At 46.6% G+C, this 24,954-nt stretch overlaps 5 pseudogenes; all 5 read left to right on the plus strand.

The window, feature by feature from the left end:
* Positions 1–2,072: 2,072 nt before the first annotated feature.
* Positions 2,073–2,191, plus strand: LOC143950103 (5S ribosomal RNA; annotated as a pseudogene).
* An 18,441-nt stretch (positions 2,192–20,632) lies between these two features.
* Positions 20,633–20,751, plus strand: LOC143949827 (5S ribosomal RNA; annotated as a pseudogene).
* A 689-nt stretch (positions 20,752–21,440) lies between these two features.
* On the plus strand, positions 21,441–21,559 carry LOC143948868 (5S ribosomal RNA; annotated as a pseudogene).
* A 101-nt stretch (positions 21,560–21,660) lies between these two features.
* LOC143948919 (5S ribosomal RNA) lies at positions 21,661–21,779 on the plus strand (annotated as a pseudogene).
* Positions 21,780–22,600: 821 nt separating this feature from the next.
* LOC143947727 (5S ribosomal RNA) lies at positions 22,601–22,719 on the plus strand (annotated as a pseudogene).
* Positions 22,720–24,954: the final 2,235 nt, after the last annotated feature.

Below are 24,954 nucleotides of genomic sequence, written 5' to 3' on the forward strand. Positions count from 1 at the left end.
CTGCAGCGTTCTGCTCTCCTCTCCTCAGCGATGACTTCCGTGTGAGGAGAGCCGATTGCCTAGCAACCGGCTCTTTGTTTACATCACATGACGGCCGTGATTGGACACGGCCATCATGTGATCAGGAGGGCCAATCACAGAGCCCTCCTGCCGATCTGAGATGTGCCGTGTCCGGGTGACACGAGCACATCGGGATCGCGCCACTGCGCGGGCACGCGCGCGCGCGATCCCGCTCCTTCTGAAGGACGTTCCTGATGCATATATACGGCCGGGTGGGAAGTGGTTAAGTAAGGACTTATGATAACGCTTTCTCAACATAGGAGTTAGATTGAGAAGAACTGCTGCGGGATCATTGGCTAAGGAAATGTCTGTGAACTTGTGGATGAGTCTCAGGACAGGCTGCCAGAATGTTTGTAATTTAGGGCATTCCCAGAAAATGTGGAGAATGGTGCCAGCCTGTTGCTCACAGCGCCAGCAGCGGTCAGATTGACCGGGGAATATTTTGGCCAACACCACCAGTGTACGATACCAGCGTGTGATCAGCTTATATGAGATCTCCTGATATTTACTGCAGAGTGACGACTTATGGGCGAAAAAGAGTATTCTGTCCTTATGTAGTTTGGAGAACGTAGTTTGTAAGTCCCTTTTCCATTTAGCTAGGAAGGGGCGGATCCGTGGAGGATTGTGCATCTGTCAGGATTTGGAAGGACCTAGAGAGGGAACCACGAATTGGGCCATCATCCAGGCAAAGTTCCTCGAAGGGGTGGAATTGTCTAGAGAAGAACGAATGGTTAGGTAGTGAACCGAGGAAATGGATGAGCTGTCTAGCTCTCCAGCTATCCAATGCAACAGGTACTTGCTCTAGCAGTATGGTGCTCGTGGGAATCCAGCCCGTGGGTCCAAGAAATAGAGCTGCTCTCAGAAGCCCTTTCAGGGCTTGCCTGGTAATGGCCTGGTCAGACAGGCCCGGAGGGAATCTAGGATGTCCAATAATTGGGGTCATAGGAGAAGGGAAGTTAGTCAGGTGGTAAAGGTGAAAAAAACTATCCATCTCGGCGAGCGAGGGGCCAATTATCGGGTGAGTAGTCACACAGGGCTCCAATGGCCAGTGGAACCCACGCCATCTCCTGCTCTAGCTTGACCCATAGCTTCAGTTCCCCATGCCCGCACCAGTCAACCACCCGTGTCATGTGCGTCGCTGTGTAATATAGAGCAGGGTCCGGGAAGCCAATACCTCCCTGCAATTTCGGTCGCAATAGCATTGCCCTACCAATACGCGTATGTTTGCTGTGCCAGAGGAACTTGATAAAGATTGAGCGAACCGCATGAAAGAAAGTCTGGGGTATTTTGATAGGTAAGGCTTGTAGTAGATACAGAGTCGTGGCATCGCGTTCATCTTCAACACATTACAGCGTCCGAACCATGACTGAGCTAGTGGGTCCAATCTTTAAAGGTCCGCTGTAAGCCCATAGGCTTCTTTTTATGTTGTTGGCTTTGACCTGTTTTTTTCGCTTGTTTCTCAAGGCGACCATCTAGGCGTTTGTCAAGAGGGTTGGGCGTGTCTTGAAGAGAACGCATACGGCCACATCACCCTGAAAGCACCCGATCTCGTCTGATTTCATAGGCTAAGCAGCGTCAGGCCTGGTTAGTACCTGGATGGGAGTTTACCTGGGAAGACCAGGTGCCATAGAAGGATCTGGTCTGGTTAGTGTCTTGATTGGGAGATCGCCTGGGAATACTGGATGCCGTAGGCTTCTTTTTATGTTGTTGGCTTTGACCTGTTTTTTTTCGCTTGTTTCCCAAGGTGACCATCTTGGCATTTGTCAAGAGGGTTGAGAGTGCCCAAAGAGATTGCCTATGGGCACATAAGCCTGAAAGCCCCGATCTCCTCTGATCTCAGAGGCTAAACAGGGTCGGCCTTGCTAGTACCTGGATTGGAGACCACCTGGGAATACTAGGTGCTGTAGGCTTCTTTTTATGTTGTTGGCGTTGACTTGTTTTGTTTTTTTGTTTGTTCACCAAGGTGACCATCTTGGTGTTTGTCAAGAGGGTTGAGAGTGCCTGAAGAGCTCGCCTATTGCCACATAACCCTGAAAGCACCAGATCTCGTCTGATCTCAGAGACTAAACAGGGTCGGGCCTTGTTAATACCTGGATGGGAGACCACCTGGGAATACTAGGTGCTGTAGAATTCTTCTTATGTTGTTGGCGTTGACTTGCTTTTTTTGTTTGTTTCCCAAGGTGACCATCTTGGCGTTAGTCAAGAGGGTTGAGAGTGAATAATAAAACAAATACCAAACCAAAGTGTAGCGCTTAACAAAGTTATGAATAGTCGAGTTAGTGCATCATCATACAGTTTAACCAAAACACCTTAAGTGTGACAATTCTTGAAAACTTGCATAGAAATAAAAAATACAGTCCAAACGAATAAAAATAAATTAAAAGTCTCTATGTGAGGAGTTGATCCAGTCCAAACGTGAAATACAGGTCACCATCCACCTTCTTAAATGAGACTAGCATGCAGGCACCCTGTGATGTTCCCGTCACCTTTAGAATTAAAGGCTTACCGGATAGTATGGATCCAAACGAATCTATATTCGAAGGATCATACAAGCTTATGACTTAGAAGCCAAAATTTGCAGGTGTAGATTTTCAAGGAAGTATCAACTCAGACTCCTCATAAAGTTGTCCCAACTAGTTGTTAAATCCACATCAGTATACTCCAGCTCAAAATGTTGAACTCATACAAAGGAAAAATAAGGAGCCACAATAGTGTAAATCCGTTTAAGAGAAAAAAAATTTAATAAAAAAGTAATGAACTCACATGTAACCAAAGAAATCAAGCGCTTAATCCATAAAAACAGTGCTACAGCAGTTTTTATGGATTAAGCGCTTGATTTCTTTGGTTACATGTGAGTTCATTACTTTTTTATTAAATTTTTTTTCTCTTAAACGGATTTACACTATTGTGGCTCCTTATTTTTCCTTTGTATGAGTTCAACATTTTGAGCTGGAGTATACTGATGTGGATTTAACAACTAGTTGGGACAACTTTATGAGGAGTCTGAGTTGATACTTCCTTGAAAATCTACACCTGCAAATTTTGGCTTCTAAGTCATAAGCTTGTATGATCCTTCGAATATAGATTCGTTTGGATCCATACTATCCGGTAAGCCTTTAATTCTAAAGGTGACGGGAACATCACAGGGTGCCTGCATGCTAGTCTCATTTAAGAAGGTGGATGGTGACCTGTATTTCACGTTTGGACTGGATCAACTCCTCACATAGAGACTTTTAATTTATTTTTATTCGTTTGGACTGTATTTTTTATTTCTATGCAAGTTTTCAAGAATTGTCACACTTAAGGTGTTTTGGTTAAACTGTATGATGATGCACTAACTCGACTATTCATAACTTTGTTAAGCGCTACACTTTGGTTTGGTATTTGTTTTATTATTCACTGTTTTATCCTTGTGATTGTGTTAGCAGCTTTCTTTCTTTTTTGGATAGCGCAGTGTCACAGGGAAAGAGGGTTGAGAGTGCCTGAAGAAATCTCCTATGGCTACATCACCCTGTAAGAGCCCAATCTCATCTGATCTCAGAGGCTAAGCAGGGTTGGGACCAGATTAGTACCTGAATGGGAGACCGCCTGGGATTTCCAGATGCCGTAGGCTTCTTTTTATGTTGTTGCCGTTGACCTATTTTTTTCCGCTTGTTCCCAAGGTGACCATCTTGGCGTTTGTCAAGAGAGTTGAGAGTGCCTGAAGATATTGGCTACGGCTACATCACCCTGAATCTTTTCCATCTCGTCTGATCTTGGAGGCTAAGCAGGGTGAAAGATCAGGAAAGGAGAAGAGGGGACGAGACACGATGGCAGCCACTGTCCAAGGGGCCAGTCAAGGAAAGCTCAGAGCACTAAGGCGATAGCAGGCGACATCCTTCCAGTGAGAATATAAAGGTATTCCAGATGTCCCAGGTTTGTTTAAAAAATTCTTGTTTACCTTGTGATGTGAGGATCAAGTCCTCCATTTTATTTAATGTCCTCTATTTTCCTAAGCCAGTGAGTAATGAAAGGGGGGAAACATTGTTTCCAATAGAGAGGGATGCAGGATTTCGTCGCATTTATCACATGCCGTAAAATTGATTTTTTTGTACTTCTTAAAGGGAATCTGTGAATGGTGCAAGAGAAAGAATGCAGCCTCTTCCTGGATGGAGAAGTCTGTGAATTTTTGTGTTATGCATCAGATCTCTGTCCAGAAGTCCACCAAGCTGGGGCAGGACCAAAAAATGTGGAGCAATGTGCCCTCTTCTTCTCCACACCTCCAGCATATGTTCGAGGAAGAGGGGAAACACTTATGCAGCTTTGATGGTGTCAAATACCACCTGGTGAGAAGTTTAAAATTTGTCTCCTGTATCTTCGTGCACAGCGAGGTTTTGAGAGCCAAAGTGATAATGCATTGTCTCTGTGCTGGGGAAAACGAACAATTAAGGTCCTTTTCCCAGTTGGACAGACAGGTTAAGTGTGGGTAATCTGTTTGAGAGAGAATGTGGGCCAAAGGGCCTTCGCTCCTGCATAGAGTCTCAAACTCCGTCTGAGGGCGGGCGAACGTTTGAGAATTGGGGATGGAATGGAGAAAATGATGTCGTTGCGCCGCTCTCCAAAAAGGCAGTTGGAAAAGCCCTGTCGGATCTGTTAGGGTTGAGAAAGAAGGCCATTTTCCATCAATGACGAATTTAGACACATTGTCTAGGTTGGAATTTCTAAGTGGGTCCCCGGTTCAAAGTTCGGATGGCCACGTATAGGGAATAGGGGGGAAGTCAAAGACGTGAGTGTGTTTTGGGTAGCGATCAGGTGACTGACTTTCAACTAAGCCCCTATAGTGGGATGTGACGTCAATTCTGTGGGTAAATCCTTATAGCACCACATGGCGCTTCTTAGCAGAATTCGGGAGTGAGTTTAGAAAGTTTGTTTCGATTCCAGTCCAATACATGCCCCAGATGGGAGGCCAGGTAGTAGCGTCGCAAGTCAGGGAGAACCAACCCTCCCTGTTGTTTGGACAATGTCAGCTGTGACCGCTTAAGTCTGGGATTTTCATGGGCCCAGTTAAATTGAGTGAGCAAGGATTGAGCTTGCTTAAAAAACGGGACTGGAATCTGGATCGGGAGAGCTTGGAAAAGATAGGTAAATTAAGGGAGTATGTTCATTTTAATGAGATTGCATCTCCTGAACCAGGAATGGAGGCCAGAATGCCACCCGTGAAGCAAACTGCGGATCTTAGTGACAAGGGGTGGGGGGAAGTTTTAAGGGCTGTATGGGTCCATGTAAATCGAAAATTAGACTGCAAGTCTAGTAACGTTTGGGGGGGGACTGCAACCCCCATGGCCTCTGATTTCAAGAAGTATCCTGTATATCTGGAATTCCCGAAGGAGATTTCGCAAGGAAACTCTGGGATTTGTCAGCAAAAGCAGCATGTCATCCGCGTAGGCAGATATCTTGCACTCAATAATACCCATTTGGAGTCCCGTTATGTCTGACTTTTGTCGAATTGTGGAGAGAAAGGGGTCCAATGACAGGGGCGACAGGGGGCAACCCTGTCTGGTCCCATTCCCGATGTCAAGGGGAGATGAGAGCACCCCATTCGCTTTGACTTGAGCTGAAGGGCGTGAGTATATTTCACTTATCCATGCCAGCATCCGTTCACTCAGACCTATATGGCGAAGGATCGAGAACACGAATGTCCATTTGACCCGATCAAAAGCCTTCTCGGCATCAGTACTCACGAAAAGACAAGGGGTCCCAGATGACTTTGCTTTATGGACCAGGGTAAGCACCTTAATGGTGTTGTCCCTATCTTTCCTGGTGGGAATAAAACCTAACTGGTCAATATGTATAAGGAACTGCAAGTGATGTGCCAATCACGTGGCAAGCATTTTAGAGAATAGTTTAGGACCGAATTTAGGAGGGAAATGGGTCTGTAGCTCCCACATAGGCCCGGGTCTTTGCCCTCCTTAGGTATCAACGAGATGTGGCCTCTAAGGGTGTCCTCAGGAAAATCCCCATTCGAGCTCAGAGTATTAAATAAAATCACCAAGCGCGGGCCGAGAATAGGGAGGAAGGTCTTATAGTATTGTGCGGTATATCCGTCAGGGCCTGGAGCCTTACCCGCCTTCGGAGGTCCCACGGCCGTCTGGACTTCTTCCAGTGTGATCGGGTCCTCCAAGTACTCCCATGAGTCCGATGAGAGGGTTGGTAGACCAGAACCGGTTACATATCTGTCTATATTGTCCTGTCCGGACCCTGAATCGGGCAGGTTGTAGAGATCAGAGTAACATTTTTCAAAGACTTTGGCTATTTGGGTTGGGGTAGAGGCCCTCTGGCCATTCTCATCTATCAACTGTGGTATGTAAGAGGCAAATTTCAACTCCTTTACCGACCTGGCTAAGATTTTTCCGCATTTGTCCCCTGACTCCTACGTCAGTTTACGACAAAACGGAGTGCCGCTTTCGCTTTATAATGGAGTAGGTCAGCAATCTGGGTACGGAGTGTCCCCAATTCAATCTCTAAGGTCCGTGAGGGGGCATGTTTATGTTTCGCTTCCACAGAGGCAAGTTCACGAAACAGATTAGCAAGCTGTTCCTTCCGTGTTTGTTTGATGCGCGCTCCATGCCTGATAAGTACTCTGCGGAGTACTGACTTTTGAGCCTCCCAAATTATCCCCGGGTCGCAGTCCTGCGTTTAGTTTTCTTGGAAATAAAGGTCCAATTCCCTGGTCACATCTGCTAAAACTTCCGGTATCTGGAGGAGGCTCTCATTAAGGTGCCAGAATAGAGACCTAGGTGAGGGGTTCCTAGAGAGGGTGTAGGTAAGGGCTACAGGAGCATGGTCGGACCAAGTAATATGGCCGATGGAGGAAGAGCTCACCAAGTGCAGTTGGTCATGTGGAATCAAGAAGAAGTCTATCCTCAAGTATGATTTGTGAGGGGAAGAGCAAAAAGAGTAGTCCCTTTCCCCAGAGTGTTGCAGACGCCAGAAGTCAACTAATTGGTCATTCAGTAAACACTTAGTAATCCGCTTTCTAGAGGAAATGAGGAGTGAGGAGCAAGAGGCAGAAGTGTCAACCGATGGCGAAAGGGGACATTAAAGTCCCCACCTAATATCAACTGGCCCTCCCAAAAGTTACATAATCTGTGCAGGGTAGTTCTGAGGAACGTGTCTTGGTGATCATTGGGAGCGTACACAGTGGCAAATGTAAAAAGGCACTCTCCAATGTGGCCCCTAAGAAAAAGATATCGGCCCCCAGGGTCCACCAGAGAATCCTGGAGAACCCAGGGGAGCCTGCTAAAGATCAGAATGGAGACTCCCTTGGTCTTAGAGGAGGGGTTAGTAGATTGGTAGACCTTAGGGAAGGATCTCGACCATAGAAAGGGGAGGTTAGTATTTTTAAAATGTGTTTCTTGTATAAAGGCCACATCAGTACAGGAAGTCTTCAGTTCTCACAGGAGGATCCACCATTTTTCAGGGGAGTTCAGTCCCTTAACGTTTAGAGAGGTGACCTTGACTGAGTCTGCCATCGCTCCTCTGGGAGGGGGAGGGGGACGTCAGAGAAAGGCAAAGAAAGTTGAACCAAGGTAGGTTTTGGGTAGGTAATGGATGGCGGGAACTAAGGGGGAGAAAGGAAGGGCAAATGGAAGGAAAGGTAAGGGGAAAAAGAGGCCGGGCACCTCAACCCCAGGGGGAGAGGGAAATTAAGGGTTGTCCACACTCAACAGTACAGGAAGGGTATACTAAAACAGCACAATTATGCTATAGCGCTTACCAGATGTACACTGGGTTTAAAGCACTGTCCTACTTGGGTTGGTGGGTAGACAGGTCGGAGAGGGAGCCCCCGAATCCTAGTCCCCCCAGTCCCAGCAGTGGTAAATGTCACGTCTGATACCGGTATGCAAATAAAAGACAATCAGTAACATCATAGAACCATAAAACAATAGTATAATCAAAACAGAGGTAGAGCACATAACTGTCAGCAATGAGGGGTCTCCTCAGCCCGCCCTAAATGTAGGCATGCACGAGGGAGCCTGTCACAACAGAAAAGGCATCACAGAATGGGATCCACCCCCCCCCCCCCTTCCCATACTCCAAAAGTACATGCAGTCCCCGAACAAATGCATTTCTCCCTTTGGCAGATTGACCTCTCCTTACCCCCTCTCCCCCGTCCACGCCCCGGGGGGAAAAGGGGCAGGGAAGGGGGGGAAAGGGGGGGTGGAAGGGGGGAAAGGGGGGGTGGAAGGGGGGAAAGGGGGAGGGAAAGGAGGGAAGGGAAGGGTGGGAAGGGGGGGAAGGGAGGGGGGACAAACATGCGGAAATGTCAAGTCCTTTAGCGCACTCCAACCAGCAACCACCCGGACCCCATAAATTTCAACTCCTCCCCTCCATGGTCATCACATCAAGATGAAAGAGAAGCAGCCCTGGTCGATGCATGGAAAATCCGGCAGGCAATCCACCATCCCTCCATCCAATGGGAGACTTCACCCGAGCAGCAGTCCTGGGGCCCGCCAATTAGTGTCTCTCCTGCATCGCCATCGGGGGCTGTGTAGAGCATCCAGAGGGAGGCTGGGACTGCCCAAACAGTAAGGGGTAAATCCTCCAGGGGGTCCAGAGTCACACTGGAGGGAAGCAGTGTCTCGTACCAATAGGCTCAATAAATAAGTTATCTAGGGTACCCGAAAGCTGCAGAAGGCAATGTCGGCAAAGAGTAGGTGGGGGCCAGAGAGGCGGGGACGAGGGGCACAACCAGGGGGAGGGGACACACATACGGGAATGTCAAGCCCTTCCAGTACAGCGCACTAGGTATCACTCAGACCCCCCAAAGTGCAACTCCCCCCTGTAAGGTCAAGACTCCAGAAGGAAAGATGAGCTGCCCTGGTCTGTACATGAAAGAACCTGCTGCCAAGGGGTTGGGGCCATCATCCCTTCCTCCAATGGGAGATGCCACCGGCATGACAGCCCCGTGTCCTGTCAAGTGGTGCCCCTCCGACAATGTCGTCGGGGTATATGTGGAGCATCCAGGGGGAGGCAGGGACCACCCAAACAGTGAGGGGTAAAGCCTCCAAGGGGGACCGGTGTCAGACAGGAGGATAGTGGTGTCTTGTACAAGTTGGTTAATTAGACAAGTCATCCAGTGTGTTCCAGTGAGCAGCGGAAGGAAAGGTCGGTAAGGATTATGAATGGGTGGGGGCCAGGGAGTGCATAAAACTGCCACCAGATGACCGGGGCAGAGAGGGCAAGGGGATGAAAGTCAGATCTGGTAGGTGGGGGCGGGAGTGAGGAGTGTCCCTCATATTACTCACGTTGGCCATACCTTGAAGCTGAGCGCTCTGCATACCCAGGACGTTCTTCTGTATAATCTAGCCTATCTGTATACATTAGCCTGTCTTTTGTACACATTAGCCGGTCCTCTGTATACACTAGTCCGTCTGTATACACTAGTGTATACAGATAGGCTAGATTATACAGAAGAACGTTCTGGGTATGCAGAGATGGAGGCTAGGGTATACAGAGAGAGAGGCTAGAGTATGCATACTTGCTAGTGTATACAGATGGACTAGTGTACACAGAAGACCGGTTAGTTTATATAGAGAGGTTAATGTGTGCAAAAGACAGGCTAGTGTATACAAATAGGCTAGATTATAGAGAGGAACATCTTGGGTATGCAGAGATGGAGGCTAGGGTATACAGAGAGAGAGGCTGGGTTACACAGAGGCTGGTGTATGCAGACTTGCTAGTGTATACAGACGGACTAGTGTATGCAGAGAGGCTTGGATGTATAAAGAGCAGCTAGTGTATACAAAAGACATCCAAGGGTATACAGAGAGACTCGTGTATGCAGAAGACCGGCTAGTTTATACAGAGAGGCTAAAGTGTACAAAACACAGGCTAGTGTATATAGATAGGCTAGATTATACAGAAGAACGTCCTGGGTATGCAGAGATGGAGGCTAGGGTATACAGAGAGAGAGAGACTGTGTTAGACAGAGAGGCTAGAGTATGCAGACTGGCTAGTGTATACAGATGGACTAGTGTATACAGGAGACTGGCTAGTACTGAGAAGACGATATTAGATGAGTGATCTACACATTTCGTTTACTATTGCAGAGAGATAACGGCTAAATGTTAATATTTTAATATGTGCTGCGTGTAAGGTAGAAATAAGATGGTTTTGTGTGAGTTGGTTTTCCAGGATTTAGAGATAGTTATCTGTTTATTCTAATAATATATATAGCAAAATAACTCAGATTACTATTGAAACAGTATATACAGGTCGGGTTTAAGTGGAAATACACGAAATAACAGCAACGACGTGTGTAGGTTTTTATCAATCACGTTCATTACGTCTGTTTAATCATGTAGTGAATATATCCCAAATATAGCATAAGGATGAGAAAGGATAATAACTGGCAGAGGATGACATGGCAAAAAGACAAACTGCATTAGAAATGTGAATATGAATTAGAGATAAAATGTCAATCCCCGTTGGTTACTTACAGGTATTAATACTGTCAACACGGCTACGTACAGCAAAGTGTGAGCTAAGCAGCATTCTGCAATTTTCTGCAATATATAAGTGTGAGCTGGCAGCTAAATATTCTGCAATAGCAGAAATTAAGTATTTCAGTTGAAAAGAGATCGGAAGCAATCGGTAGCTTCAAAATGACTGAGAAATAATTTCATTACTCTAAAAGTAAAAGTTATCCCGGTAGCACTGAGTGATCGTTGTTGTACAAATTCAGTTTCCTATAGCAGAGCAAGCTAAATGTGAGAAGAGCAATTAAACTGTTCTCGGTAGCATTGCATTACTCTTAATATGTGCAGCGTGTAAAGAAGCAATAAGATGGTTTTGTATTATCCTAATATTAGCAGTATACGTAATAAAGGTGAGTAGGTAACCTGGATTTAGACATAGGAAACTCTACAATCTAATTAAGCAAAATTAGAACGGATAATATTGAGACAGTATATACAAGTCGAGTTTAAGTGGAAATACACAAAATATCTAGCTTACCTTTACATTGTTCAATAGAGCGTTGCAAAGTAATACCAAGGCAGAATGTCGGAATAGCAAATAGATGAAATGATTGCTGTAATCATGAAATATCAGCAACGACGCGACTAGGTTTCTATCGTTTTTCAGGGTCCTTACGTGTCATTAAGGATGAGAAAGTATAATAACTGGCAAAGTATGACATGACAATGAGACAAATTGCATTAGAGATGTGAGATAGACATGAAATATCAATCCCCATTGGTAATTTACATGTAACCATTAATACAGATAACGCGGCTACATACAGCAAAGTGTGAGCGAAGCAGCTAAAGGGTATACATTATTTAAGAGTAAGTTGACGTAGCTTGAAAATTCCAACGTGTAAATCGTTCCATTAATTTTGTTACGCACGAAGACGGCTTACACTGACTGTTTTCCGTTTCCACTGGAAATAGAATCCTATTGCATACATATCTTAATGTGTAAAGGTTTTAAAAAGATGGTTTTGTGTGAATTTTGCTTTAACGTAAAATTAGCTGTAGACATTATAACTGTGATTAGGTTTACAATGATTTAGATATAGTAATCTCTATAAATAATAATAAAAAGTATAGCAAAACAAATTAGGAAAATATTGAGGCAGTATATATTGGTCGAGATAAAGTGAATACACAAAAGGGATCAAGGGATAGTTGCAAAGCAATATCCTCATTAAGGCAGAATGTCGGAATAGCAATTAGATTCGATGGTTGCAACATAAAACGAAATATGAGCACGGCTAAAATACAGAACAACAGTACATAATTTAAGAGTACAGTAGAATATAGTATAAATGATTTAAGATTAAATAGATTTAGCTTGAAAAAAATCTAAGTTTAAATCGTTGAGTAAATCGTAAATGTATCAGCTAAGTTAAATCTGAGATTATGATTAATTTCACAGTTCCATTACGCGGTCCTTTTCCACTGGTATAGTCATAATGTAATATCAGTAATTGCTATAAGTAAATGTTAAAATTGTAAGACGGTTCACGGCTATGTGGTATTGATATGGATTTAAAAGCGGTACATTAATTTTCTGAAGCATATGGCAGAAAGACGGCTTACTCTGCTTTTCTCACATTTTGCTGCGGTAAAAAGAAATGTTTTGTCACTGTGTTTTAAATGTGACAGTTAAGGTGGGGAAAAAGAAGTAATGCAGAAAATAGAGTCAAACAGTGGAAACGTTTATTTGTTTATGTCATGACAGCTGATTCTGGTTGACCAAAAAAACTGTTTTATTAAGATGTAAGACTAGTTTTACTCTCTAAATATATGCTTTTCAGAGAGTTCTATTATATAGGCGACCAATAGAAAATTTAAATGGCTTAATATTGCAGGGAGGAAGTATCGCGGTTCAACAGTAAGAGATTGAAAGCTTAGCTTGAAAATAGCCGAGAAATAGTTGCGTTAGTCCTAATTTAAAGGATATGCCGGTACCATTGAGAAAGCTTATATTAGACTAGTTGATCTTTGCATTACACAATCCTATTATTATTATTATTATTATTAAGATCATAGTGCAGAGAGATACTCAGTTAATGTCAGAGATACTCGGTTAATGTCAGAAAAGCAATACAACTGTTTACATCGTTAGCGAGCGATAGTTACATTACTTTTAGTATGTGCAGCATGTCTGGTAGCAAATGGATGGTTTTGTGAACATTTTGCATTACCGTACAATTAGCGGTAGAACTCATCGACGTGAATAGATTTAACCGGATTTTGAGGTAGTACTCTCTATTTCTAATAAGAAATAAAGCAAAACAAGTCAGGATGGTGTGTCAGGACTGTCACATACTCAATGTGATAGTTGATGTGGAGAATTACAAATATGCAAAATAGAGCAAAAGAGTACATGGTATATTTTGATGTATGATAGTTTTATTGCATGCTTGATGTGGATGATTAACATCGTGTAGTGAGTATAATCTATATTTAGCATAAGAATGAAAAGGCATAACATGGCAATAAGACAAACTCCATTAGAGATGTGAGCTAGATGAAATGATGAAATGTCTCTGTATAGCCCAGATTGTCTTATGTTATCACTTAGCCTACCCTCTAAATTCACTAGCCTCTCTATATACACCAGCATGTTTAAACTAGCCGGCCTTCTGCATACAATAGCCTGTCTTCGATATACACTAGCCTATGTTCTGAATACACTAGCCCGTCTTCTGTATACATTAGTCTCTCTGTATAAACTAGCATCTCTGTATACCCCAAACTGTCTTCTGTAAACACTTGTCTCTCTTTATAGCCTGTCTAGCCTTTCTTCTGTACACACTAGCTTCTATGTATACACTAACCAGGCTTCTATATACAATAGCTTCACTCTATGCACTAACCTCTCTGTATAATCTAGCCTCTCTGTATAATCTAGCCTCTCTGTATACCCTAGATAGTGTTCTGCATACACTAGTCTCTCCGTAGAAGCCAGCCTTTATTCTGTATTTACTAGCCTTTCTTCTGTATGCTGTAGTCTTCTATATATACTAGCTTCTCTGTACACCCTTGCATCTCTGTAAACACTGTGTAAACTAGCCAGCCTTATGTATACACTCGCCGACTGTATACACTAGACTCTCTGAATACACTAAACCCTCTGTATACCACAGCCTGTCTTCTGGATACACTAGACTGTAAAAACTAGCTAGAATACACCAGCCTGGATGGTGTAGCTCCACTTGCCTAAACTCCGTTTTATCTTATCCTGGGGACTAATACAATATTTTTCTGCCTCACATCGTGGGCTATACACTGGGGAACATGTCACCACCAAAGAGGGCGACTGCTCCGGCGGCTAAACTGGCCAAATACCATCACAGCGAGGCGGGGGGCCTGGAAGAACATGGTGCCGGCGCGCCTCCCACGGAGGGTTCGGCGGCTGCTGACACTGCCCGGGTGCTGGAAGCTATCTCCGATTGCAAGAGTGCCCTGACCTGCAAGATCGATGAGGTGAAAGTCGATGTCTCCCTGATCTGTCAAGACATGCAAAAGCTTAGGGACCGAACGGAGGCCCGCATATCCCAGGTGGAGGACGACTTCCGACCGCTTCAGACTACCACCGAACGGCTACAACACCAACTTACCATGGTCCTTTCCAAACAAGATGATATGGAGAACCGCCTCCGTAGATGCAACCTTCGGTTCGTGGGCCTGCCGGAAGGTGCGGAGGGCTCGGACCCCTCCTCGTTCCTGGAGGATCTATTGATCAATACGTTCGGGAGGACTGAATTCTCCTCGTCATTCGTGGTGGAGAGAGCCCACAGGCTGGCGGGACGAACGCCCCCCCCAGGGCGCACCTCCACGTACCTTCATTGCGAAGCTGCTGAACTTTCGTGACCGGGAAGCGGTCCTTCGCCTTTCCAGGTTGAAGGGGAACATACCCTTCCGAAACGGTGAGATTAGAGTATTCCCCGACTTCTCTGCTGAGGTGCAGAAGAAGAGGGCACAATTTACAGAGGCCAAGCGACAGTTGCGCATCCGCCACTACTCCTATGCAATGCTCTTCCCCGCTCGACTCCGGGTCATGGGAGAGGGCAAGACGCACTTCTTTGACACACCAGAAGCGGTGTTTGCCTGGCTGGAGGGGAGAGTGGAGCGGGTACGCGACCAAGCCTGATTATCTGGCATGCTTCCCTGACGATCTTCGGGACCCCTTCGTGCGCTGAACACTGCTTTTCTCCGCTCATTAGGTACTGTCTTGCACATCTTCTTCCTGTCATCTACTGTCGCCATAAGCGACCTGTGATCTTTTATCTTTTTCTCTTGCACAATCCTGCGGATGTTTCCTCCTTGCCTTCCCCCCCCCCACCTGAATGGCAAGCTACTACCCACTGTGGCATCTGTGACCTGGACTCACCGTTCTTCCTACTCCTGTACATTGATCCTGCAACATCCTGGAGTCTTTGGCTTGGAGACCACCCTCCCTGTGCTGCTGCCTGCTTTGCAGCGACGAATCGCCCCCCTAGGCGAGGGTGCAGTACCTGGCCCTGCTTATTATAATTTTCTAAGTTCTGCTCGTCTTAGAGCGCAAGAAGTGTTTCCCTGGACTGATCGGACCTGGCGACTCACCCTGGTTGTGGGTGGGGGGCGCTGGCAGTCCGACCCGGACAGTGAGTTAAAGTTCAAGTTTCTGTTATGCTATAAGTTTTGCACGTTTTTTTTGATCTTTTTTATTGGTATTGAGAAGTACAGTATGCTACGTCACCAATGGCTATGTATATTTTTTACATGGTATGCTGGATGTGGGTGTGCGGGAGGAGTGCTCTGTGACGCAGTTGTGGGAGGGTCCCAAGCCTCCATCCGGGGCTGGGGGCGAAGGCCGTGTGGTGACATGGGGATGGGGAGGAGCGCTCTATATGTTCTTATTTGAGAATGTCTGTACTGAAATGCATAACTTGGAATGTGAGGGGAATTAGGGCCAGGCCCAAAAGAAATGCAGTCTTATCGTACCTGAAGGCGCAAAGGGCTGATTTGATGGTGCTAGTTGAGACACACCTGACTGGCCAATTGATTCTATCCCTCAAAAAACCGTGGGTGGGCTGGGTGTACCAAGCACCGTACGCCAATAACTCTAGAGGGATTGCGGTGCTGGTGGCCAAGACCGTCCAGTTCTCTTTGCTTAATATCAAGTCTGACCCGCAAGGCCGGTTCCTTTTCTTACACGCTGGGGTGGGTGGTCTGGAGGCATTGATATTGGCGATATACATACCGCTGCCTTTCCAGTTCGCTGTTCTCACAGCAGGGCTGGCGTTCATGGCTCAATTCCCCACAATACCAGCTATATGGCTGGGGGATTTTAACAATGTGATGGACAGAGCGCTGGATAGGTTGCAGGCAGTCCCGATGAACCCATCTATACACTCGGGCACCCGTTTTGGGAAATTTCTTACTGAGCTGTCCTTAGTGGACACTTGGAGACACTGTCACCCTACTGATAAGGTTTTTTCTTGTTTCTCCGCGACATACGACAGCATGTCCCGTATTGACCTTATCCTTATTTCCCGTTCCCTTCTTCCATTGCTGGGGGGGGTGGGATTCTGCCCCCGAGTGCTCTCGGATCACTCACCCTATTGGATCGAGCTCTCCATTGATTCCCTACCCTCAACATATAGTTGGAGACTCAATCCCTTTTGGTTAACAGTAGTCCCTGACTTGGAGGAGGCGGACGGTGGGTGGGATGTGTTTTTTCAGGCCAACATGGGCACGGCCCCTTTTGGGGTTGTGTGGGACGCATTTAAATCTCACGCCCGTATGACATTAGCCCACCGCATAGCCAGAAACAGGAAGACCTCTTCCCAAGTGGTTCACCAGGCGGAACAGGCTCTAACAACGACTGAGCTGGAGTTTTCTAATGACCCCTCCCCCCTTAACGCCGATAAACTAAAACTGCAGACCCGTATTGTGAACAATCTTTTATTTGAAAAAGCCGAACGGAAGATTTTTTACAATAAGCAAAGAGCATATGAGTTTGGGGAGCGGGCGGGACGGCTATTGGCCTACCTGGCGCACCTGGACCACAGGCCACCGACAGTGGTCTCCCTTCGCTCCCCGACCAGAGACTTGATTGCAGATCCCGATGCGGTGGCGGGAGAGTTTCGCTCCTTCTTCGCATCCCTATACTCCTCTACCAATGACAGATCCCAGGAGGACATTGAAACGTTTCTGGCTGGTATAGAACTACCCACATTGACAGGACCCCAAGTAGACTTGCTCGACGCCCCCATTACTGAGGATGACATATCTACTGCCATATCTTACCTTAAGCCCTCCAAGGCCCCTGGCTCGGACGGCCTGCCCCTCAAATTTTACACTACATACCTGGTGGCACTTCTCCCTAGATTGCAGGAGCTATTCTTCCACATCTACTCCACTGGTGTCCTACCACAGACCATGCGCGAGGCATATATCGTATTGATACCTAAGCCCGGCAAAAATCCCGAACTCCCGGAAAACTATCGCCCAATATCCCTCCTCCAATTGGATATTAAAATCCTTGCCAAAATTCTGGCGCTCCGGCTGAATGGGGTGATCTTGACCCTCATTCACCCGGACCAGACAGGGTTCATGCCTTCCTACAATACTGCACATAACCTCCGTAGGCTCCATATGCACCTGCAGGCTACCCACGATCAGATGGGGTCCAGGGTGGTGGTGTCGTTGGACGCCGCCAAAGCCTTTGACTCCGTAGAGTGGAGGTACCTATGGGGCTGCCTGGGGAGATTCGGCTTTGGGCCCAAATTCACCAACTGGATACGCCTGTTATACCAGAGCCCTAGTGCTAGGGTTCTTGTTAATGGTAGGGTCTTGGAGGCTTTCCCCCTGTCCAGGGGGACGCGTCAAGGGTGCCCTTTATCGCCCCTCCTGTATGCGATTGCAGTGGAGCCCCTCGCCTCTGCGTTGCGTACGCATCCTGGAATAGGAGGACTGCGGCATGGTCAGCTACATGACAAAATTAGTCTCTACGCTGATGACATGCTGCTGTACCTTGCGGACTCTGGCCCATCTCTACAGGCTGCCCTGGACACCATTAGTGTATTCGGCGACTACTCAGGGCTGCGCATTAATTGGGATAAATCCCAGATCCTCTCCATAGATTTTGGCCCTCCCACAGAGGAACAGGCTTCCTCCCCCTTATCCGGGTAAGTTCCCTGAAATATTTGGGTATCATGATTTCCCGCTCCCCCGCAGACTTTACTAGGCTCAACATAGAACCTTTGATCGCGACCCTTAAAACCAAAACACAAACATGGGCTAAACTCCCCCTTGGGATATTGGGCCGCATCAACCTGATAAAAATGATCATACTCCATCAATTTTTATATGTCCTCTGGCATGCTCCAATATATTTGCCCCTTTGAACCTTTAAAGACATTGAAGCGATCCTTAACCCCACCGACCTGGGCGGCGCAGCGTTACCCGACTTCAACCTGTATTACCTGGCTGCACAACTTTCTCACTTTTTTTATTTAGACAAACAAGACAAGGAACGGTATCTGACCCTAGTGTGCTCTTCCCTGTCTGCTGTGTACACCCACCCCTATCAAGTGCTATTCAAAACTCCAATAGACCCGGAGGCGCTGCGTAATCACCAGGGTCTGCTACATACCCATTGCAGAATATGGGAATTGGTGGGGCGCAGGCTGGGACGACCCGCTATGCACTCGCATACCCCCTGTGGCCTGTGGTTATCCAGGGGTGTGGCATACCTCTCAGATGTTTATAGTAATTAAGTTCTTAAATCTTTCCAACAGCTTAAAGATGAATTCCACGTCCCCAACCACATGTTCTTTAGATTTCTCCAGCTTCGGCACGCCCTTCAGACCCAATTTCGTGACCATTCCCCGAACCTGGACCGTAGAACATTCTAGACACCTTGCTGGGACAGGACCCCTCTAAACTAATCTCCATCTTTTACAACGATCTTCTCCGTCCCGTAGCAACCGCCTCTGCATACAAACTGAGGGATAGATGGGTCGGGGACGTGGGACTGTTGGAGGATGAGGAATGGGAGGATGCATTGAATGCATGTAAAAAGGTGTCTACCAAACTCTCTGACCGCCTGACCCAAATGTACATTATTCACAGGGCCTATATCACCCCATCCCGCCTCGCTCAGTTTAATCCGGCACAGGACCCCAGCTGTCCTAGGTGCAACGGATCGCCCGGTACCTTCTTTCATCTGTTGTGGTCCTGTCCGGTAATACATGATTACTGGTCCCACATTGTTAAATTTATACATGATGAGATGGGATCCCCCCTGACCATGTGCCCCGAACAATGTTTATTGGGGATATTCCAGGATCCAGATTTTGATAAGCCCCATATTACTTTTCTACAGGAGGTACTATTTCTTGCCAGGTTATTGGTGGCAAGGAAATGGATGAGAGGGGCGCCCCCAAGTGTGCAAGAATGGATAGCTACCGTTAATGGTGTCCTTCCATATAAGAAGGAAATATACGCACACAGGGGCTGCCCAGCTAAGTACGGGAAAATCTGGGATATATGGTTAAATAATGCAGCTACTTGCAACGCCATAGAGGTCGATCCCTGACCCCAAATATGTTAGCCCTTTAGAGTGCCCAGCCTGCTTGTTTTCCCCCTCCTCCCCCTCCCTTCCCCAGGACTTACCGCATTGATGCTTTGTAGCTCCTTTACCGATCTGCCTCAGTGCTGTGCTCTAACTCCTATTTCTGTGACCCTGTTAACAGCTCTTCAATGTACCCTCTCCATCAGTTTGGTTTCTGGTACCTCCTGCTCCCATCCAGCATGATGTATTTTTGATGTATCTCTGCTTTATCTGCCTACTGTATGTATTTTGTACCCTGTACTTGTGGTTCTTCTCAACTCAATAAACACTTTCTTTGTAAAAAAAAAAAAAAAAGAATACACCAGCCTGTCTTCTGTACCCACTAGACTCTCTGTATACACTACCAAGTCTTCTGTATACACTGTCAGCTTTGATGTATACCCAAGCCTGTCTTCTGTATACACTAGCTTCTCTATAGGCACTGTCCTTTCTGTATACACTCGACTATCTCTATACACTAACCTCTCTATATACACTAACATCTTTGTGTGTACTAGCCACTCTTTAAACTAGCCTCTCTGTGTACCCCAGCCTCACTGTTTACTCTAGCATCTCTGTATACTCAAGCCTATCTACATACACAAGTCTGTATTCTGTATTCACTAGCCTTTCTTCTGTATGCTGTAGTCTTCTATATATACCAGCTTCTCTGTACACCCTAGCACTGTAACAGTGCTAGGTTCCTGTACTACAGAAACAGAACACCAGCAATAAGGTGTATACTGTGCAGGAGGCACACAACACCCACTCTAAATTCTGCACTGCACATGCATGTATTGCAGAAATTGAACACCAGTAATAAAGGGTAGCTTCAGGTGTGTGTGCAGGAGGCACATAACACCCACTGTAACAGTGCTAGGTTCCCAAGCAGTAAAGACTGTCCCTGCGTATCGTCCTCTTTCCCTGACCACCGCAACACACTATACAATGTCGCCGCGCTGGCGGCCTTATATAGTGTGGGGTGTGTACTAAACCCCCCCCGAGCTATAATTGGCCACAGGAATCCTGCCTGTGGTAAATTGTGGCTCACAGAGGATGTCACATCTGTTCTTATTATATAGAACCTATTATGCTCCTCGTAAACTTTTTCAATTTGGCCGAACGGCTGGACGCAAGTTGCCCCCGGTTCGGGAACATGGGAGGAGACATTATGCACATGTTTTGGAGATGCCCGAAGTTGATCCGCTACTGGACGGAGGTGACAGGAACCATTAATCGGGTGTTTGGAACCTCCACCAGGATGGAGGCGAAGTATTGTCTCCTGGGATTAGTTGAAGGAGTTGGAAACCCGGGAAGCAGCCAGATGGCAGTTCTGAGATGCCTATATCAGGCAAGAAAACTGATTGCCCAACATTGCTTAGCCTCCAATGTTGGCAATGACTTGTTTTTTTTCGCTTGTTTCCCAAGATGACCATGTTGGCGTTTGTCAAGATGGTTGAGAGTGCCCAAAGAGATCGCCTATGGCCCCATCACCTTGAAAGTGCCTGATCTTGTCTGATCTTGGAGGCTAAGCATTGTCGGGCCTGATTAGTAACTGGATGGGAGACCAACTGGGAGTACCAGGTGCCATAGGCTTCTTTTTATGTTGTTGGCGTTGACATGGTTTTTTTTTTCCGCTTGTTTCCCAAGGTGATCATCTTGGCATTTGTCAAGAGGGCTGAGAGAGCCCAAAGAAATCTCCTACGGCCACATCACCCTGAAAGCGCCCGATCTCATCTGATCTCAGAGGCTAAGCAGGGTCCGGCCTGGATAGTACCTAATTACAGGTGCCGTAGGAATCTTTTTATATTGTTGGCTTTGACCTGTTTTTCTTTCGCTTGTTTCCCAAGGTGACCATTTTAGCATCTGTCAAGAGTTTTGAGTATGTCCCGAAGCGTTCGCCTAAGGTCACATCACCCTGAAAGCGCTCGACCTCAGAGGCTAAGCAGGGTCTTGGTCAGATGGGAGACCGCCAGGGTCTATGTTGTTGGCGTTGACCTGTTTTTTTTCACTTGTTTCCCAAGATGACCATCTTGGCATTTGTCAAGAGGGTTGAGAGTGTCAAAATAGAACACCTATGGCCACATCACCCTGAAAGCGCACAATCTAATCTGATCTTGCAGCAGTGTACGGCCTGGTTAATACCTGTATGGGAGACCATCTGTGAATATCAGGTGCCGTAAGGTTCTTTTTATGTTGTTGGCGTTGACCTGTTTATTTTCGCTTGTTTCCCAAGGTGACCATCTTGGTGTTTAACAAGAGGGTTGAGAGTGCCCAAAGAGATCACCTACGGCCCCATCACCCTGAAAGCACCTGATCTTGTCTGATCTCGGAGGCTAAGCAGTGTCGGGCCTGGTTAGTACCAGGATGGGAGAACGTCTGGGAATAACAGGTGCCATAGGCTTCTTTTTATGTTGTTGGCCTTGACCTGTTTTTTTTTTCACTTGTTTCCCAAGGTGACCATCTTAGCGTTTGTCAAGAGGGTTGAGAGTGTCCGAAGAGATCACCTACGGCCCCATCACCCTGAAAGTGCCCAATCTCGTCTGATCTCGGAGGATAAACAGTGTCGGGCCTGGTTAGTACCTGGATGGGAGACCGCCTGGGAATACCAGGTGCCATTGGCTTCTTTTTATGTTGTTGGCTTTGACCTGTTTTTTTCGCTTGTTTCTCAAGGCGACCATCTTGGCGTTTGTCAAGAGGGTTGGGCGTGTCTTGAAGAGAACGCTTACGACCACATCACCCTAAAAGCACTCGATCTCGTCTGATTTCAGAGGCTAAGCAGCGTCAGGCCTTGTTAGATGGATGGGAGACTGCCTAGGAAGACCAGGTACCATAGAAGGATCTGGCCTGGTTAGTGTCTTGATTGGGAGATCGCCTGGGAATACCGGATGCCGTAGGATTCTTTTTATGTTGTTGGCTTTGACCTGTTTTTTTAGCTTGTTTCCCAAGGTGACCATCTTGGCCTTTGTCAAGAGGCTTCAGAGTGCGATTTCCTACTGGAAGGGTTTAATTAATAAAGCTTTGCCGTTATACAAAGCCACTTATCTCAGTAGAGGGTGTCCTACTAAGTTTGAGAGGGTGTGGAGATGCTGGCTTGATGCTTCAGATACTGTGAATTAATTGCTAGGTGGGAGATGCATCCCTTGATGGGGCGGGGAGGGTGCTGCTATATTTGGGTTGGTCTACGTCTTCATTCTGGGAATTCATATCATCAGTTACGGTATGAGGCATTTTTGTGGTGTGGGAGATACGGTTGTGTTCATAGAATGAGCTAAGGAGTTGAGTGGAGGGCTGCACAAGGGGGTGTTTGGTGGGTGGGGGGTGGGGGTTTGGGGTTTTGTTTTGGGGTCCCTTTTGTACGTTTGTATGTTATATGTGTGTTTTAAAAAATTTTCAATAAACATAAATTTTCAAAAAAAGAGGCTTCAGAGTGCCCAAAGAGAGTGCCTACGGCCAAATCCCCCTGAAAGAGCCCAATCTCATCTGATCTCGGAGGCTAAGCAGCGATGGGCCTGGTTAGTACCTGGATGGGAGACAGCCTGGGAATACCAGGTGCTGTAGGCTTCTCATTATGTTGTCGGCGTTGACCTGTTTTTTTTCCCTTGTTCCCCAAGGTGACCATCTTGGCATTTGTCAAGAGGGTTGAGAGTGCACAAAGAAATTGCCTACGGGCACAACACCCTGAAAGCGCCCAATCTCGTTTGGTCTCAGAGGCTAAGCAGGGTTGGGCCTGGTTTGTACCTGGATGGGAGACCGCCTGGGTTTTCCAGATGCCGCAGGCTTCTTTTTATGTTGTTGGTGTTGACCTGTTTTTTTTCGCTTGTTTCCCAAAGTGATCATCTTGGCATTTGTCAAGAGGGTTGAGAGTGCCTAAAGAGATCGCTTACAGCCGCATCACCCTGAAAGCACCCTATCTCTTCTGATCTCAGAGGCTAAGAAGGGTTGGGCCTAGTTAGTACTTGAATGGGAGACGGCCTTGGAATACCAGGTGCCGTATTCTTCTTTTTATGTTGTTGGCGTTGACCTGCTTTTTTTCGCTTGTTTTTTTTGTTTGTTTCCCAAGGTGACCATCTTGGCGTTTGTCAAGAGGGTTGAGCGTGCCTGAAAAAAGCAGGGTCGGGACCAAGTTAGTACCTGGATGGGAAACCGCCTGGGATTTCTCGATGCCATAGGCTTTAGTTTTAATTCAATCTTATTTTCATTGAGATATAAAAGCAAGATAGGAGGGGGAAAAAAAAATACAGAATATTCTAACATATTCGTTTTACATTGTTACATAAACATAAAAAAAGGAAACCACAAAGAAATCCACTCTACTACAGTGGTGTCAAACTATCACGAGGTTAAAGTGTTTGTTTTGAGCTTCGATTTAGGTAGTATGGTAGAAGAGCCTGTGGTCCTACAATGATTAGTCTAAGTTAAAGTGGGTGTGTGCGCACCACTATCTTCCCAGCGAGTGATGCCCACTCATTACAGGTAGACTAGGGCTATTGTTCTTATTCTGGTAACGTTCACTCTGGTGGGGAAGCTCTGTATGTGCCACCATTCTGGTCTAATGAGACTGGAGGTCATAACTTAAGTAATCGGGTATTACTGCAACTTGTATAGGGGAGGGAAGAAAGGGGGAAGAGAGTGAGGAAAGAGGGGTCAGGACAGTAAAGAGCTTAGGGATCAAAAGGTATACATTCCACCCTGATCACACAGGTGTATCGGTAGAGTCCTCTGTGGCCCATGAGATAAACTCTGAGGAATATCGAAACATCGACCATGAGGTCCAGGTCTTAGAGAATTGTTCCTCCCTACCCGTTTCCTGCGACAACATTCTTTCCAAACTATTAATTCGGTCCACTTCAATTGCCCAATCCCCCAGGGAAGGCATGCTCGTCGACTTCCAATGTCTGGGCAACACCGTTCTAGCAGCCGCCAAAAAGTGACGCAGAACGTCTTTCTTGACTGACTTAAGTGGTCCCGGGAGCAGAGATAGCAGAGCCATCTCAGGAGAGGGTGCGATGGAGGTCGCCATGAGTTTACAGTACAAGTCAAGGATCTTTTGCCAGAACTTCCTCACAGGGGGGCATGCCCACCAAATGTGAAGTAACGTTCCCTTAGATGACAAGCAACGGCAGCAAGTATCCGGAAGTGTCGAGTTGATTCGGTGCAAAGTCGAAGGGCATCTGTACCAGCGGGTCAACAGCTTGAACCCCTTTTCTTGAGAATTGGAGGCTATGGACATTTTGTGGGTCAGTATGAAGCACTTTTGCCAGTCTACAGGCGAGATGGAGTGGCCCAGGTCTTCCTCCCATGCTTGTGTGTATGGGGGAAGGTCAGGATTATAAGCCACATGTAAGAGGGAATATAATTGAGAGACTACATGTGTAGGAGGGGTGGCCTGGAGCAGCATGCCCTCCAAGTCCGTTAAGTCAGCGAGTACATTAGGTAACGATGGGAAAGTGCGAATGTAGGAAATCACCTGTTGTCTCTGCAGCCAGTGTGTAGAGGCATGAGAAGATGGGTCAGAGGGAACGTCATGAGTCAGAGAGGGGTCTGAACATAGGACTTGGCAAGTCGCCTGTGGTCCTCCTTACACCAAGGTCCAAAACTCGCTCCCTGTAGGGCCGGTGGAAAAGCCGGAGTTCCAAACAGTGGAGTCATGGGTCCCTGCATGGGAGATAGGGTCTTGGAGGAATTCATTCAGGTCCAGATTTGTATGGTTTGTTGGGTGAGGTCGCTCAGTGGTACCTCTTCTTTCAGGTATTCAGTAGGTGTCCACGGCAATGCACAGAGATCTATTGGGTTAAT

The sequence above is a fragment of the Lithobates pipiens genome, unplaced genomic scaffold, assembly GCF_037356315.1.
Source record: "Lithobates pipiens isolate NorthernLeopardFrog02 unplaced genomic scaffold, aLitPip1_a1.2 Scaffold_30, whole genome shotgun sequence".
Lineage (NCBI taxonomy): Eukaryota > Metazoa > Chordata > Amphibia > Anura > Ranidae > Lithobates > Lithobates pipiens.